This window comes from Dendrobates tinctorius, unplaced genomic scaffold, assembly GCF_039654945.1.
Source record: "Dendrobates tinctorius isolate UK_male_01 unplaced genomic scaffold, ASM3965494v1 ptg000008l, whole genome shotgun sequence".
Lineage (NCBI taxonomy): Eukaryota > Metazoa > Chordata > Amphibia > Anura > Dendrobatidae > Dendrobates > Dendrobates tinctorius.
The window spans coordinates 64,730,778-64,746,987 of record NW_027361676.1 but is presented as its reverse complement, the minus strand read 5'-3'; the positions used below and the strand labels follow the sequence as shown (position 1 = coordinate 64,746,987).

At 42.6% G+C, this 16,210-nt stretch overlaps 1 protein-coding gene and 1 long non-coding RNA gene across 11 annotated transcripts in view; one reads left to right on the top strand and one right to left on the bottom strand.

Annotated features, from left to right (window-relative positions):
- The window catches only part of TENM3 (teneurin transmembrane protein 3), a 1,679,324-nt gene that overhangs the window by 588,976 nt on the left and 1,074,138 nt on the right, over nt 1-16,210 (bottom strand). The window lies entirely within an intron of this gene.
- The window catches only part of LOC141092071 (uncharacterized), a 140,304-nt gene continuing 133,766 nt past the window's right edge, over nt 9,673-16,210 (top strand). The window contains exons 1-2 of the long non-coding RNA XR_012232677.1: nt 9,673-9,812; nt 13,310-13,378. This is a non-coding gene — a long non-coding RNA (uncharacterized lncRNA). The remainder of the gene's footprint in view (nt 9,813-13,309; nt 13,379-16,210) is intronic.

The following is a 16,210-nucleotide window of genomic DNA, read 5'->3' as shown; positions in this document are numbered from 1 at the left end:
CCCGAGTTACGCGAGTCTACTAGACTGGGCACTGATCATAGACAGTCAGAGGCCAACCTAAGCCATAGTAGGCACTAAGTCAATTATGATTGAATGTTTTTTGCTCATGTTCCCGACACTGTATATTATACTGTATATTACACTGTGAAATACTATATATTAATTTAATTAAATACAATATAAAAATAATATATTATTATATAAGAAAAACACCCCTCAGTACAGACTATACATAGAAACAATATTCCGAAATCATAAGTAACCTGAGAATAAGACAATAGTTTTCAGTCTCTGACGAGAAAACATAAGTAAAAGATCATTAGTTTTGTAGTCTCAGGTGCAGAGCAGTGTTTGTCAGGTCGGGCATTTCCAGCAGAGCACAGCGATCAGGGAGCCTATGGCGAGGCTGTATGTCTGTCACACAATGTCACTGTCTCACAGAGGAAGCCGACAGTGGCGCACAACCAGTAGATCATAATAGGTAGTGACAGCCTCTCTCAAAAGCTTCCACAGAAATTTGTAGCTGCACCACTCTTCACATCATAAAGAAACAAAATAGTAAAAGAAATATTGCTTCTCCCTGTCGCCGGAGAAAGCGTTAATACATTCTGCTGGTATTTATATTGCTTCTCAAATGAGAAGAGCAAAGCAATAACGCCAACAAATTAAACATGTACAGTACATCCAGCGGAGTCGTATAAATGACAATATAAAGATGTGGAACTTTTATTCTCTAATCTGAGGTTTCATGAAGCGATCAAGCTGTGGCACCACAATAACACAATTCATAACTTTGTCTGGAGAAGCTGCTGGAGTGGTGGCAAGTTCTATGAGGGGCGACTGGGACCCTTACTGAAAGGATGAAACACTTGTAAAGGCAATTGTCACTAGGTTTTTGCCAACTAATCTGAGAACAGCATTATGTAGAGACATCCTGATTTTAGTGATGTGTCACTTACTAGGCTGCTTGCTGCAGTTTTTATAAAATCTGTGTTTTATCGACATCACCATACTGACAATGGTGCCAAATAGTCCAACCACACACTCACACACACACACATAGCTTTCTGCCTATGCACAGTGTACAGTTAAAGCTGCCAATCAGTGGTGGGGGCGGGGTTATACAGAGCTCAGCAGTAAGAGAACTGCTAGACCTGCAGCAGATGAAACAGTGATTATATCAAAACTCCTGCAAGCAGCCCAGTAAGTGACATATTGTTGGAATCAGGATCTCTATCCCTTCATCTTGCTGCTGTCACATGAGGCAATCAAAAACCTATTATTATAGGGGTCGCAAGGTCATTCAAAACACTAGATCATAAAAACCTTACAAACTAAATTTTATTGGATATGCATTAAAAAATTAGGCCAAAAAACAAACAATACAAGAAATGATTTCCCTCATGGGATGGATATACAGTATATCTTAATAACACCAGGCAGCTTTATTATAATAGGATAACACTATAGGGCATAATAGGATAGTCCTGGTGTTGCTTCGTTGTTCTATTATTCATTCCCACCTGTGCAATATTTTTGTTTTAGGGGTAAAACTATACTAAAATCCTTAAGGAATACGTTCAATTTAGGAAGTAAGTTCAAGAACCACTGTGCTTATGACACGTACCGTAAGAATCCATAATATCCCATTCACTTGATGGATGCCATGGATGCCAAAAGCATGTCCTGTCCTTTTGCATTTACCAGGATGATATACCTCAGTATACTATTGTAGTATTGTAGAACAGTAGTTTATTGCATGATTTACGTAGAGGAATCCTACAAAAAAGGATGCCATAGCTTATTTATTTATGTAGCATGGGCAACTTTGTTTTGATAGGGCCCGGCTTTATTTGTCGGGTACTCCTGACTGGCCCTCAAGTTGTTGTTAGGGTTAATTTTTCTACTACCTTCCTCTTCCCCGGAGGGCGCAAAGGAATGGATTAAATTTCAGCTGGGATCTTAACGGTGGTTATGTGCCATTGGAGGAAAGCGGGGTTGCCATGGAGATGGATCCTCCCCTTGATAGGGGTATTTAATGGTGAGCGCTGTTTGATCCCGCCCTCTTTGACAAGGTGTCGAGAGCGGCCCACCCTTCCCACCCTTTTTGTTTATTAATTTTGTTATTTTAGTTTGAAAATTGTTGCTTTGAAGAAATTAAAGTCGCAGTGTTGGCGGAAGAAAACAAGGATGGGTAACATGTGCCGGGAGTCCGGTGACATATCCCCACAATGTTTTACTGGATGATTAACATGATGAGCTGCGACCATAACCCTCCAAATGTGGGTGTTAAAGAGTTGGTGATTTTGTCATTCATTACCTGATAATAAAGTGGTGTTTTCTTTTTGAAAAATTGGTTTGATGTTGTTTTCTTTGCGTCGGAGGAAGAGGAGGTGGGAAGGTTACTAATGTATGGACAGTCATTCTGTTGTAATCTTTCGTTGGATGTTCATACTAGGAGACTAGTACCACCGGCTGAAGGCCTAAATGTGACCCACCACATATTAGCTGTCTCTTCCGTTTTTCCTACTAACATCTCTATTTGATCCCTCTGAACCTCTCTATTTGATCCTTTTGATTATACCCCAGCTTCAGTCAAGAGAAAAAGACTTCTGCTGCTTGATATCAATTTAATGTCTTCAAGCTATCAGCATAACGGCCTCCAGAAACACTACATATATAACCTACGGATGACAGCTGGAGTATTACATAGCTATTGAACATGGAATGGGTTTTTAATGCTGCCCAATATCACACTATCTTTAGCTGCAGACCTTGCGGCAATACACCAGATCCACAGACCACATGTTAACATAGTGTAACTGAAAGCGCGGTGGAAAGAGGAGACAAAAAAGTAGAAACTTTCTTAAAATCTAAATATTTAAATGCCCCCACACAACTTCTGCTTGCCTGAAAATGAACTTTCAAATTAAATATTAAATACAAGTTTCTTGTGTGTTTGCAGCATTTTCTTCATGATCTTGAAACAGTGTGTCACGCACAGTATGGGAAGACTAAGTGCAACACGAGGGGAAGAGAAGAATCAAGCCCAAATGCTAAGGAAAGGGAGAGTGAAGACCCCCTATGCAGATTTGATAGCACCCTGCCTCCCCTACCGTCCCTATATTGGTTCCACACAAATCACAGAGCAAGAACCTAAGCCCTGTATATCCCTAGAGCTAGGCCCTTATAGGTAAAGGGGGGATGAGCACTGGTCAGTCCCCACTATACACTAAAGAAAAGAAGGGAGACAAACAAGGGGGAAACAAATTAGCTGGAGCAGACACAGAGAGGTAACACCAAATATCCTCCAACAGCACCACAGAGGAAGTAAGCCGACTGCTACAGCTCCAAGCCTTCGCAAGGGAAAAATGTGAATATCACCGGCAACTCGCTGAAGCAGACTGGGAGTCTATAAACACCCAGGTCCAGGGGTGTCAATTAGAGCTGGAGGGAGGTTGCCACTGGGTCCCAAAGTCAGAAGGATTAAGATGGTGTCTGCAATGCCAAATGCAGAGACCTTCTGCAGGCAGATGCAGAGCGCCTCTCTGTAGCATCTGACACACCCGTGACACAGTGATGTAGAACTCTTGCGACGAATACAGAAGTTAATCTACTGACGATTGGCTCAATCTTTGACTGGTGGCTGGTTGAAGCTCTGCTCTCTTAACCAAAAGGGAGGGAATTCAAGATCTTTTGTTCTAAGTCAGATAGAACACAAAAGGCAGAATTCTGCTGCAGCCAGTTGTCTCACAACCACACACAGGACAGTGAAGACATGGCTGAGCTCCGGAGACAGAAAGATTTCTTTATAATATTTCTCAATTTTAAATGAAACAAAAAAAAGGAAACTAAAAGAAAATGTGATATATTTATATATTGGGAATTTTATTTGTTCTTTAAAAGTTTGTAATACAGTTTTTTAAGGGGTTGTCTCAACGTGACAAACACAACAACGACTAGAAAATTGCATTTAGTGCCAATATGAATCTATATATATACACACATACACACACACTAAGTTGCACTAGTCTCCTATGATTTTCTGCAGATAAAGCTGCTCTAGCAGAACAGTTTTTGTAAAATGTCCTTTCCTCTCTAAAATGATCTCATGTAAGTAGAAAGAGATGTATTGCAGAATAATAAATGTATCCTAAGGGGAAAGCAAATAAAATAGATCACATTGCACTGCAATATCCAGTTGTGGTTTCCAAGAGGATAAGACTAGAACATATATACATTGCACATAATGCAAACCTGTCAAGAGGTAAATGCTGGATAGCAATGTGAGCAAGATAAGGCTTCTTTGAAAGCTTCAAACTAAAAATAGGATATTAGTCTACACAATGTAACGAGCCATGAAGTATACAGAAGCATGAATTTGTCGCTAATAATTCCTGGGAGAAGATCTTAGGACGCCTCGCAGCCGAGCTCCGCTATCAATTTGCTTTAGATCTGGGCTTTGTTTGTAGAACTTTGTACAGTGGATTTGGAAATAGACGTGTATGATCATTTTGGCTGTAATCTCTCTCGACTGTAGACTGGTACGAGAAGAGCAAGTCTTTGGTATTATTATACACAAGCTCCAAAAAGGATGGATACTCCCGGCAGCAGTCAAGCTGACAGATTCCTCAATGAGAAGAATTCTTAGCAATTTGCCAGAAGACTGAGCAACCAAAAGTAAAATAGTTGAAAAACATGATTCACGTTCCTAAGGGCCCCGTCACAGATAGCGATCTCGCTAGCGAGATCGCTGCTGAGTCACTAGTTTTGTGACGCAACAGCGATCTCACCAGGGAGATCGCTGTGTGTGACAGCGATCAGCGACTGGCCCCCCTGCCGGTATCGCTGATCATTGATGGAAAGCCCTGGACATTTTTGGGTTCGCTGGTCTCCCACTGGTCAGCACGCATCTCTGCGTGTGACAGACCAGCGACCAGCGAGCAGGAGCTGGTAACTAAGGTACACATCGGGTTTCAAAGGGGGCGCGATGTGCCTAGAAACCCGATGTGTACCTTATTTACCAGCGCGCTGATGCAGGGAGCTGGTAACCAAGGTACACATCAGGTTTCTAAGTGACGCACGCCCCTTAGAAAGCCGATGTGTACCTTAGTTACCAGCTCCCTGCATCAGCGCGCTGGTAACTAAAGTACACAGCGACGCCGCGCGCTCGGCGTCGCTGTGCTGATCGCTGGTGAAGCTGTCTGTTTGACAGCTCACTAGCGATCATGTAGAGACTCACCAGCGATCCTGACACATTGATATCGTTGTCGGGATCGCTGGTGAGTCGCTATGTGTGACGGGGCCCTAAGAGCCAAGTATAGCTTAGTGAAATCCAAGCCTTTTATTGGCTTAAAAGTCAGGAGTTGGGTTAAGGAAGAAAAGGAGGTGAAAGCCCTCCGATTGGGCCGCCAAGGTCCACAACTGCGGATCCTAATTGCATTATGCAGGCCAGGATGATTATAGACATGCCCAAATTATATCACTTTTTAAATGTTTTACTAATTTAAAGAAAATAAATCCTGCTATTAAGAAACCAAATATTCAGGTTATGAGATTTCGCCGAGGGCTACACAGAGACTATAGTCCTATTTAATCATTGGTGGGAATTTTTGTAAATCACTTTTCTATTTTGTCTTGTGGTTTTTGTTACCCTTTTTTCAACAAATTATTCAAATTGGCCCACCTGATACATTAAAGTTGCACAAAGTCACAAATTGTCTTTATTTTTGTCTTAAAACTTTTTTTGAAACTCTTCAGTGCAAAAAAAAAGTTACACATTTTGCATAATTTGTTGTGAAAATTGAGACAAAATAACTGGTATATATAAAATCACTCTGGTGGAGATCTGGAGTACATTTGTGCCAAATTTTGTGATTTTCCGAAGCATCACAAATAATGAATTAGGAGAAAACATCTGGAAACCGTAAACCGATGGAGGTCGCTATATTAATATCTTTGGCCAGGTAATAATGGTTTAATACTTCAAAGAGAGGAAAGGCGGCACCTTGTCCCATAAAAACTTCTTTTATTGCAGAATCGTTAAAAAATGGATGCAGGGGAATGCAGGTACAAGAGATGGACGACGGCTGTTTCACACACAATGGAGCTTCAAGGGCCCCAAATCATTGTGCGATAAAAGGCAGTTTTTTGGGACAGAGAGTGGCCCCTTTCCTCTCTTTGAAGTTTTACGAAAATCTTGCATTTGGTGAAGCAACTGAAAATTCCCAAATAATCGCGAGGTGTTTGCAGTTAGCCTTTCACGTCATGTAAGATATGAATAGTGACGTTTTTTTCTCTTTTTTGAACAATAATGGTGTAATGGTCTAAGTCACGTATATCCCCGTCTTCAAAGGATTGTCCACTTTTTTTATTGTAAAAGCAGCCTAAAGTGTTATAAAAATAAAAAATGCTCACCCACCAATCTCTTGCTGCTCCACTGTACTGCAACCTGGGTCCCTCACAAATCTCCTTGCATGACCACTGCAGCCAATCTTTAGCCATAGCAGTAATGTGTTGGTCACCACTGCGGCTACTGTTTGACTGCAGCAGTCATGATCATCCAAAAATATGAAATAACCTTATGCTCAACTTTCCTAGGCCCCCTCCTGACCCCTTATGCTGCCTCCACTGCTACGATTGTCTGTTACTATTTTGCATGACATTGGTCCTTCCGGCATTATGGCCCACGTGATCACATAAGGGAATGCACACCACTCATTTCAATTATGTGTGTCATCCACATAACCAAGTAGGCCTCAGTGTTAGGTGAAGTTCACACTTTCAGTATTTGATGAGTTTTTTACCTTAGTATTTATAAGCCAAAACCAGAAGTGGGTGAAAAATTCAGAAGTGGTGACGTGTTTCTATTTGGCTTACAAATACTGATATAAAATACTGACCAAATACCATACCTCCCAACTTTTGAAGAAGGGAAAGAGGGGCAAAGGTTGTGGCGTGCCGTCGCAAATTTTAGCCTATGCCCCCAACCACACCCATTTCACGACTAGTCACATTCATGTCCACGCCCTTTCGCACCCATTTAGCACTGCTGATCACACTGACTGCTATTAGGGGCATAGTGGCTGGCATTATGGGCACAGCAGCTGGTACTGTGGGCACACTGACTGGTACTAAGGAAAAGAAAGAAAGAAAACAGAGAGAGAGAGAAAAGAAAATAGAGAGAGAAAGAAAGAAAGGAGAGAGAGAGAGAAAGAAAGAACAAAGAGAAAGAACAGAGAGAAGAACAGAGAGAAAGAAGAAAGAACAGAGAGAAAGAAAGAGGGGAAAGAAAGAACAGAGAGCAAAAGAAAGAACAGAGAGAAAGAAAGAACAGAGAGAGAAAGAAAGAACAGAGAGAAAGAAAGGAGAAAGAAAGAAAGAACAGAGAAAAATAAAGAGGAGAAATAAAGAAAGAACAGAAAAAAGAGAGAGAAAGAAAGAACACAGAGAGAAAAAAAGCGGGGACAGAAAAAAAAGAACAGAGAGAGAGAAAAAAAAAGAACAGAGAGAGAGAAAGAAAGAACAGAGAGAAAGAAAGAGGGGAAAGAAAAAAGAAAGAAAAAAGAAAGAAAAGAGAGAGAGAACAGATAGAGAGAAAGATAGAGGGGAAAGAAAGAACAGAGAAAGAAAGAGGGGACAGAAAAAAAGAACAGGGAGAGCGAAAGAAAGAAAGAGGGGAAAGAAAGAAAGAATAGAGAGAGAAAGAGAAAGAAAGAGAAAAAAGAAAGAAAGAAAGAACAGAGAGAGAAAGAAAGAAAGAGGGGGAAAGAAAGAACAGAGCGATAGATAGAGAGAAAGAAAGAGGGGAAGAAAGAACAGAGAGAGAACGAAAGAGAGAAAGAAAGAGAGAGAAAAAAATGAAAGAACAGAGAGAAAGAAAGAAATAGAGGAAAGAAAGAAGAGAGAGAAAGAAAGAGGGGAAAGAAAGAACACAGAGAGAGACTGAGAAAGAACAGAGGGAGAGAAAGAAAGAAGTAAAGAAAGAAAGTACAGAGAGAAAGAAAGAAAGAAAGAAAGAGAGGAAAGATAGAAAGAAAGAAAGAAAGAAAGAAAGAGGGGAAAGAAAGAACAGAGAGAGAAAGAAAAAAAGAAAGATTAGAGAGAGAAAGAAAGAACAGAGAGAGAAAGAAAGAGAGGGAAAGACAGAACAGAGAATGAGAAAGAAACAGAGAGAAAGAAAGAACAGAGAAATAAAGAAACAGAGAGAGAGAAAGAAAGAAAGATTCTATAAAGATACTATAGCAGCCCAACTCCCATTAAAGTGCCCACATGAGCCTCTCGGTGCAGGACATATCATGATCCGCTAACATGGCCGGCATCCCTGATTCCAAGGTGATCCTGCTGTCCGCGCTGTCAGAGGAGGAAACGGTGATGGATCTGAAGCATTCCTGGTTCTGTCACAATCTCCTCATGAAATTACCTAATTTCCGGTCAGCTTCCAGCACATCACTTCTGGTGGAACGTCATGGGCGAGTTTTAAAGTGCTCCTTGGGGCTCCACCGTGTACTCCTGTGTCCGTGGGAAACGCCCACTTTGTATGTCTCGTACACACTTGGCTCCAGTCCATACATCCAGTACACATATGGCTCCACTCCGCACGCACATGGCTTCGCATACCCCATACACACACGGCTCCGCTCCGTACACCAAGTACACATGCGCCTCCGCTCCGTACACCGAGTACACACACGACTCCGCTCCGTAGACCACGTACACGCGTGGCTCCGCTCCGTACACCTCTTACACGTGCGGCTCAGCTCCATACACACGCGACTCTGCTCTGTACACCCCGTACACACGCGGCTCCGCTCCGTACGCCCCATACACACGCTGTTCCGCTCTGTACACCTCGTACACATGCGGCTCCATTCTGTACACCTCGTACACATGCGGCTCTGCTCCGTACACATGCGTCTCCGCTCCGTACACCTCGTACACATGCGTCTCCGCTCCTTACACCTCGTACACATGCGGCGCCGCTCCCCACATCTTGCACACACATAGCTCCGTACACCTTGTACACGCGCAGCTCCGCTATGTACACCTCATACACACGGGGCTCCGCTCCGTACACCTCGTACACATGCGGCTCCGCTCCGTACACCTCGTACACGCATGGCTCTGCTCCATACACCTCGTACACAGGTGGCTCTGGTCCGTACACCACGTATACACACACAGCTCTGCTCCGTACACCTCATACACACGTGGCTCTGCTCCGTACACCTTGTACACACACGGCTCTGCTACATCCACACTGTAAACCTCTCCTGACCCCATACAGAAACTTTACCTCATCCAGCATGACAACCAGCACAGCTGACCAGACTCCTGCAGAGTGCAGACAGACATGGAGGCAGACACAGCCCCTGATCATGTGACCCCTGTCTCCCCCCCTCTCACAGGTCCTGTGTGCACAGAACACACACAGCCCAGCCACATAGACACGGAGGGCCCTGATCATGTGACCCCTGACTCCTCCCCTCTCACAGGTCCTCTGCGCACAGACAGAACACACACAGCCCAGCCACATCATTGCAGGCTGTGGTGCGTCTATCTGGGATAGCGAGCATGGCGTTGGTGGATGGGGGGCATGGCGTGGCGTCTCAGTGCAATGCGGGAAGAATACCGTCCCAGGCGGGACGCGGGAGGGGGTGTCAAAAACGGGACTGTCCCGCGGGAATCGGGACGCTTGGGAGCTATGCACATACTCAGCATCAGAACTTGTCCTTGGAAGAACTCAAAACTTGTGCAGAGAATCTGGGAAGCAGGATCAGAAACAGCATAAGTCAGGCGGGGTTCTAGGACAAGTGAGTATAATATATATTATTTATTTTAACCCCTTGTCAGTCCTCAAAAGACTCCAGTATAGAACTACTTTACTAGATTTGTGCAAATCAAATTCTCAAAAATTAAAATTCCACAATTTTCAAGACTTTTATGAAATTTTTAATGAATTCATTTTGATACGCATTGATTCACTCTATTCTAATATTAAGCAATTAATCAGATTAGAATTTAGATTTAGAATCACCTATTTAGGTAGAAAATTAAAAATGTGAAGGGAAGGTGTCATCACCAAATGACCTACTGGCCACAGGGCTCTTTTAGACTTTAACTACTGTTTCAGGAAACAACACATGTACATGGCCATAATGGTCAGACTATGACACCATCTTTTGCATTGAGGCATCTAAGGAGCCTGTGCAAAGGTCATTGTAAGGGAAGGGAAACCGGGGTCAGGTGTGACATCACCACCGTATTGTGATTAGCATGTTATCAGCTGTGTATACAGTTGTTTCCTGTCATTGTAATACTTTGGAAAACAAAAAGCAAAAAACACAAATATCCTGAAATAAAAAGTAAAAAATAAACTGCAAATAATGCATAAAGGTAATAATAATAGTAAGGGTATTTAGTAAACATAATTTTGATCAAAATAATGTACAAGCCATCCCGCCACGTCACGGCAACCCTTGTGGGACAGTCCTACTCTAGTATTTAAAATCTTTTCACTTGCCAAGTGACGTGAATGTGAACAAGGATCGAGGGAGTGTCCCACTAGTAAAAGAATAGGCCAGACTGATGGCTTTCCCAGCTCAGAAAGAGGGTGGTCACACCCATATATGCACTGAATGCACAATGAAATGAATGAAAAACTTGGTTAATGGTCATGTGTTAATATGCACTTACATTGTGCATACACATTAATTTACTTTCTCAGTTCAGACTTCAGTTTTTCATTGTAATACTTTGTCTGATAATATGGAGCTTGCTGAAAACTTTTCCCGAAACGACAGGATATTGACTCTAAGTCTAGATTCATACGTTTAGTATCTGGTCAGTATTTTACATCATATTTGTAAGCCAAAACCAGGAGTGGAACAATCAGGAAAAGTATAATAGAGACATATCACCCACTCCTGGTTTTGGCTTACAAATACTGAGGTAAAATGCTGACCAAATACTGAACATGTGAATGTGGCCTTAGAGTCAATCTCCTGTTCTTTCAGGAAAAGTTGACATGTGAATATGGCCTAAAACTGACCCAGGTGCCAGAGTAAAATTTAAAGAATAAGGTTTTCCTTTAAGGATGATTTAAAGAAAACATGTCACTTGCTCAAAAAATAGAGCTTAATACCTTGTAAAAATCCCTGAGCTCCACTGATTGTTCCACTATTTTCCATTTTGCACTGCGTCACTTCATTGCGTAGATATTCACATTTACTTTACATCCTTTGTATCTTCCTTATCCCACAACCCCAAACAGTTGTTCAATACTTTTAACTCCCTCCCCCGCCCACCACTGCCCCCTCCGACTTCCCTAATCTCTGCCGAGGACTTTGCCGCAAACTTCAAAAACAAGATAGACCAAACACGGCAAGTCTTTATTACTCAACCACCACAACCCCTTTGCATACCAGACCAATGCCCAAACCCCATAACCTCCTTACCTAACATCACTGAAGGGGAGCTTGCTCATCTCTCCAAATCACACCTCACCACTTGTGCACTTGACCTGATCCCATCCCACCTCCTCCCCAACATCACCACCACTCTTATCACATCCCTAACCCACCTCTTCAACCTGTCACTAACTTCTGGTACCTTCCCTTCTGCTTTCAAACATGCCACAAACACGCCTATCCATAAAAAGCCAACCCTCGATCCCACAGCCACGTCCAGCTATCGCCCAATATCGCTGCTCCCATTCGCTTCTAAACTCCTGGAGCAGCATGTCCACACTGAACTTTTCTCCCACCTCTCATCTAACTTGCTATTTGACAATCTACAATCTGGCTTCCACCCCCATCATTCCACTGAGACAGCCCTGACCAAAATTACCAACGACCTACTTACAGCCAAAGCTAACGTACAATATTCTATACTCCTCCTTCTAGACCTGTCCTCTGCTTTCGACACAGCTGACCACTGCCTCCTACTACAGATCCACTCCTCCTTTGGCATCAAAGACCTCGCCCTATCCTGGATCTCCTCATACCTTTCCAACTGCACATTCAGCGTCTCCCACTCCCACACTACCTCCTCATCCCACTCTCTCTGTTGGAGTCCCCCAAGGCTCTGTTCTAGGACCCCTACTCTTCTCAATCTATTCACTTGGCCTGGGGCAACTCATAAAGTCCCATGGATTCCAGTACCACCTTTATGCCGATGATACTCAGATCTACCTCTCTGGCCCAGACGTCACCTCTCTGCTCTCCAGAATCCCAGAGTGTCTATCAGCCATATCCTCCTATTTCTCGTCTCACTTCCTCAAACTCAATGTGGACAAATCTGAACTAATCATCTTTCCCCCATCCCACAGATCTTCCTTACCCGACTTTTCTATAACAATTGACGACATCACACTTTCCCCCGTAACGGAGGTCCGCTGCCTCGGAGTAACCCTTGACTCTGCCCTGTCCTTCATACCGCACATCCAAGCTCTCTCCACCTCCTGTCGCCTCCAGCTCAAAAATATTTCCAGAATCTGTCCCTTCCTCAACCCTCAATCTACTAAACTACTTGTGCATGCCCTCATCATCTCCTGCCTTGACTACTGCAACATCCTTTTCTGTGGCCTACCTGCTAACACCCTTGCACCCCTCCAGTCCATCCTCAACTCTGCCACCCGACTAATTCATCTCTCTCCTCGCTACTCCTCCGCTTCTCCCCTCTGCAAATCTCTTCACTGGCTCCCATTCCCACAGCGTATCCAATTCAAATTACTAATACTGACCTACAAGGCCATCTACAGCCTGTCTCCTCCATACATCTCTGAACTAATCTCCCGATACCTTCCCTTACGTAATCTCCGGTCCTTCCAAGACCTCCTTCTCTCCTCCACATTTATTCGCTCCTCACCCAACCGCCTCTGGGAGTTCTCCCGAATAGCCCCCATCCTCTGGAATTCTCTGCCCCAACAGGTCTGGCTATCATCCACACTCGGATCCTTAAGGCGGGACCTGAACACTCACCTCTTCAGGATTGCCTACAGCCTTCAATGATCCCCGCTGCCTCCCCACCACTACTGGAGCTACCGCCTCACCATCACTGGAGCTGCTGCAACCCCCCAACCTATGGTCTCCTTCCCCACCATCCTGAAGCATGTAAGCCCGAAAGGGCAGGGTCCTCTCTCCCCTCTATATCAGTCTGTGATTGTTAGTTTGTTTACTACAAGTGATATCTGTGATTCGTATGTAACCACTTCTCATGTACTGCACCATGGAACCAATGGTGCTTTATAAATAAATAATAATAATTTACTTGTTTCTGCAACGCACTATGTGAAATCTCTGCTTTGCAGTCCATCTAGGGGTTTCTTCAGTCTAGAGAAGTCTAGTGAAGAGTGAAAGTGCACACCAAGCAAAATAAGGTATTTATTTATTTTATGTTACTCATTTATATAGTGCTATTAATTCCACAGCGCTTTACAGGCATTATTTGCACTGTCCCCAATGGGGCTCACAATCTAAATTCCCAATTCCCTAACAGTATGTCTTTGGAGTGTGGGAGGAAACCGGAGAACCAGGAGGAAACCCACCGAAACACGGGGAGAACATACAAACTCCTTGCAGATGTTGTCCTTGGTGGGATTTAAACCCAGGACCCCAGCGCTGCAAAGCTGCAGTGCTAACCACTGAGCCACCATATCCATCTGGATTTAAAACTTCACCTATTTGCTGGAAAGGTCATGACTAAGGACAGTTCTGTCTGAAACATGTAGTTTTTGCCTTGATGCAATATTTTTAATGTACCTTGAACTATTTAAGCCGTACTAATACATTGGTGAAGTTTTATATCCAATTGACTGGTTACCTTTGTTTGCTTTGCCTGCATCTCAAGCCAAGCAGGAACTCTTACTTTCTGTGCTGAGGATCTTCACAGCCAATCTATGAGGGCTGGTGAACTTCATAATTTGAGAAAGTGCACACCCCTAAGAAAAAATGCCAGATTGGATTGCAAAGCAGAGATTTCACATAATGCGCTCCAAGCGAAACAAATGTGAATATCTCTTCAATGGAGTGTCACAGAGCAAAATGGAAAATAGACTCAGGATCAGGGATGCTCAAGGGTTTTTACAAGGTGTTTAACTCACTTGTTTAGCAAGTGACAGGTCCTCTTTAAGTGATAGACTTTAACACTCTCATTCCTCATAAGAGAGTGCTGCGTTTAGCATTTCGGACTTATTTTCTGATTTTATTAGTAAATTATTAAAGCACTACATTATGTAGATAGAGTTGGCCTTGAGCAACCTGGGTATACAATGTATGAAAGATACAGCATGATACTTTATTAATATGAAATAGTTAAATACCGTCTTATCATGGTAGATAACAGTTATTAAGATATTGTCTCAATGAATGAATATTGCCAGCGGTACAACACTATAGAATAATCTGCCAATAATAGCTTACATATAAAGTGTATTCACTTAAAATGTTTATTCAACTGTAATATGTTGTACTGTTCAGCGGGAATACTCTCTGCCAATTAATACGTAAATAGAAAAAAATCTCACCACGGAATTAATGTAGACACAGTAATTGTTGGGCTTTTGAAAAATAACAAGAATGCATGCGAGTGGGTGAGCAAGACGAGAAATGTTAGGCAAATAGGCTAATTAGCTCATTTCATTTATTTAAAGATAAGAATTTAGAGACTAGGAATAATCAGACACTTGGAAAACCTCACGATTCCTCCTTACACAACATGTATGCAATTTCATCTCTGCAAAGTAACTCATCTGGCAATTATAATTATTTCTTTCTTTTTTTTCAATTCCTCTGTCTATTACGGCATGTTGGATTTTTCAAATTTGTGTCTAGCAGCTAAAAAAAAAAAAAATCAAAGGGCTCAGTAGGGTCAGACTTGCGAGAAACTCGGACGAGTCTCGCACATTAATTCCGGCACTCGGATCGGAGCGTTCAGCTGCATGTATTTCTGTGCAGCCGCACACTCTGGTCCCGAGTGCCGGCAGTGCCAGGTATTGAGATGCAACACTCGTCCGAGTTTCTCGCAAGTCTGACCCCCGGCCTTATAGGCAGGCTCGCTGTATGCTCTTATTTCACATCTGTGAGGCTGTGTACCTTCTCTCAGAAGCAAGTGAGGAATACCCATTAAATCCATTATGAGATTTTTTTATATATATATTTACTATAGATATTAAAGAAATATTTAACCACTCACCCATGAAGGTATAGTAGGATGAGCTCATCGATTTCTACGTGCATCATAAAATCAATTAGCATAACACATTATCTTTATGAAACCTTAAAAGGGTTGTCCATATTTGGGGACATATTTTTAAAATTAAATACACGTATTCGAGGATAAAAATCATTTTTTGGCAATTGGGTATCACTAAAAAATGTTGCACCGTATTTCTAACTTCTGTGTTCCACTGGCTGTAGAATGAGTTAACTGTGAATCCATCAGTGAGCTTGTTCAGATTAAACCTTTATCTGACTTTTTCCATGCTTTTTTCTGAGCTCCTCTCAGCTGACTTATGACCACAGACCAGTTTAAAAGTTGAATGTGCAGTGAAACAAAAACAGTGCAAAATATTAGTGGAACCAAGCTGCTAAAATAAATGAACTTAAGAAAAAAAAAAAAAAAAAGTCTTCAGAGGTGGACAAGCGCTAAAATTACTTTGTGCATGATTAATACAGGAACTATCCCAGAAATGACAGGTGTAACAGTAATCTGCTCCTCTCCTTACAGTACACCATATCGTCTGGCTTATCCACTAAAACGACTGTTAAAAAATGGCTCAACCCCACATTCCAAAACCAAAAGGAAAATGTCGGAGCGAAGAACATCTACCACATTTATCCTGTAATCCAGTGCGCTCTGCAGCTAATATCTACCACATAGCGTAGAACATTTAAAAGACTTTTTCCTGCTGATAGTTTTCGATATTTTAGAGAAGAAATGCCCCTCACATGCCACAGCTTTTACTATTTAACAAGACGTCTCCTGTGCCCCCGGTACTGCTAGGAGCGTCGGGGGCCACAGCCAGATGAGGTTGTAGCCGGAACGTAGCAGATGTGAGTGATACCTAAGCTCGGTGAGGTGGTTAATTAACATTGGTAAATGAACAACCAGAATTGATCCGCAAGTGACAGTCCTTTCTATAAATAATGGCTGCTCGTCTCTGTGAAAGTATTGAAGACGAGATTGATTGAACAGACAAAGGCTCCTGTGT